Source organism: Thrips palmi, unplaced genomic scaffold (assembly GCF_012932325.1).
Source record: "Thrips palmi isolate BJ-2018 unplaced genomic scaffold, TpBJ-2018v1 HiC_scaffold_12, whole genome shotgun sequence".
Classification (NCBI taxonomy): Eukaryota; Metazoa; Arthropoda; class Insecta; order Thysanoptera; family Thripidae; genus Thrips; species Thrips palmi.
In genome coordinates, this window is record NW_023144623.1 from 3147543 (window position 1) to 3150254 (window position 2712).

Here is a 2712-nt window from a genome sequence, read left to right on the forward strand (position 1 = left end):
CTGGCTGGCCCAGCACTGGCCCGGCCGCTCCGCCAGCACTACACAAGCCGAGCGGGCCAAGGAATAAAGCCATTGCCGAGCCATTCAGGGAGAAAGGAGGGGGGGAGGGGGCAGCAGCGAAATGAAATGAAGATGAAGAGGGAGAAACCGCACACAAGGAAATATGGGCAGAGCGCAAAAGAAGAATAACGGCAAAAAAGAGAGAAAGAATAAGGGAGCGAAAAAAAAAAGCGGGTTGTCAAACTGGCAGACGTAGAAGTCATTGTTTATGCGAAGCAGAGCAGGCGCAAATTCTGCCATTTTGAAGATACTGCTGCTAAAACCACAGCAATGTTCCACAAGATCAGAGTCTTGCTTGTGAACTTCTTTCAATATTTTGATCAATTTTTTCATAACACAACCATGATAAAACGGTCTACTTGTTTTTTTTTCAAAACCACCCTTCTTCACGTAAATGGTATCTGGGTCACAAAAATACGCGCAGGCTTCCAGCTTTCAATAATTCTACTTTTTTACGCCTGCCGTGTTTTTTGGCGAGTCCCTTTAGGCGGCGTCCTGGAGCTGCAGGCCAATCTGCGCAAATAAGAGTGCTAGAGAGCCTCGAGTTTTGGGGTGCAGGGAAGCCTATTCATCTTTAGAGCGCCTTGACAGCCTGAATGGCTGATGCGGGCGCCTTTGGGCGGCCGGCTCCGCTTGCTTCGCCGGCTTGGCTTACCAATAAGTCAGAGAGCCGCGAGAGCAGTGGTAGAGTTGGACCGCTTTTATTCCGAGGTCTCAGTCCCGAGGAAGCTTGAAAAGGGTTTGAGACCCCGTGGCCCCCGACCGGGCTCGACCGGGCACCGAGCCAGGTAAGTGGGGCCGTGGGGCTCACGGACTCGTGAACAACGTTAAATACACCGCCGCCAAAATTCTTGTCGCCTCTCCCTCTGAGTTCTGGGCCCCTTTTTTTGTCTGGGGGTGAAAATTTGCAGTAAAAATAAGAAGAGATATTCAGCGCTTCAATAAAAAGCCACTAATATTTAAAATAAAAACACAAATAAGACATGAAAGTAAGGCATATTCTTAGTTCTCCATTTCATAATTAAAAAAAAAAAACATCAAAAAATTTAAAGAAAAATTTAGAAAAAGGTCAGCAACTTTCTTGGCAACTTTGAATAAGGCTACTTCGAGCAATAAAAAAATCAAGGTCTTCCGTGCAACACCGAGATTCTCGTCCGGATTTTCGCAAGTCTTTGCAAGTCGGGACAGCCGCGCGCCGGGCCACGCTTCCAAGCGTGACTGGGTAGATGGCGGGCGAAACCGGGCCCGGAAGAGGAAAGGGTGAAGGCGGAGGGGAGGGGAGAGGGAGAGAAAAAAGAGAGAGGCAGCCATTGGACGAAGAAATCTGCATCTCCAGCCCGGATGGGGGGGAGAGCCCTCGGGCCCGGGCCCCCGCACCGCCAGCCTAAGGCCACCCCGTCACCATGGCAACGGCCGGGCCTCGACAGGGCCCGTGCATGAAAGGAGCAAAAGTTGGGCCCAAGTTTGTTTTCGTGTCATTTTCCATAGTTTCAGCCGCCCTTCTGAGCCCGCTATGAAGAAAGGGGGGGCGGGAGCCATCACCAACTCGTTCAAGTGAGAGCGACTTTCGGGAGTCTGGAAACGAGGCGAGCAGCGCGGGGCCTTTCAATAATCCACAACTTTTCCCGCACTCTTTGCGAAGCTGGCGAGCGCCGTTTTTTCGGGGAAAATGCTGCCGCCTCAAAGCCCGCTTTGGGCGAAAAATCACGAGAGCTGCGAGGTCTTTGGAAGGTGTGAGCCCCCGATGCACGGGCAGAGACAAACCCTGGGAAAAAGCGCCTTTCACCCGGGCGTATTCGACAACTTTCCGTTCGGGGCGTCCCTCAGCATTTTCACAGCGGCGTTTTCCCGGAGGGAGGAGCAAACTATTTACAGTTTAAAGAACATCAAAGTTTCGAAAAGGCGGTAGTGCTGGGGCCCGACGCACGTGCCCTGCCGCTGTGAGCCCTAGAAAGGGGTAAAAAAACAACGAGAACCAAAAAAAGAACAAAAAAAAAACAAGCAAACCCGGCACGGTGTTTCCCGGGTTTTGGAAAAAATGTGTTAATGAAAGGATTTGGGAAATTAGAAAAAACGAAGAAAGGGGGTAAATTTAATTTTTGGGGGGTGAGAGAGAACCGCGGGCCCTTTTAAAAACAAACCAAAAAAAACCCAACCCCCCCCCCCAAAGGAAGGGGGGTTTCAAAGTGCGACTACTTGTTTTTTTCAGCCTCGCGTTTTCGAAAGGGCGCAGGCCGGGAAATTGTTCCAACTGCGGAAAAAAAAATTTTGGTTTTGTCTTTTCTGTGTTTAATTTTTTTAAGGAAGATTTGAATGGGTGTAATGTTTTACAACACTTCCCAAAAGGGCAACTTTACGCTTTAAAAACGAAAACAAAAATTTTTGCACTTTGGCGATACTTTCACTCCGCACAAATGGGAATTCCCAAAGTCTCCCCTTTTTTTGGGGAGACTTTTGGCTCGCCAAAAAATTTACCCAAAATTATTGAAAAGGGTTTGGCAATGCAGGGGTCATGGCAAAATAGATAAACTACGGGATTATTCACAAAATTTATAAGAAAAAATTTTTGATCACCACTCATAGTTGTTTTACCCCCTGGGGACTTCAAGAGTAACGCTGTTGTTTCGTCATAAACCAAGAGGTGCGTCTTAC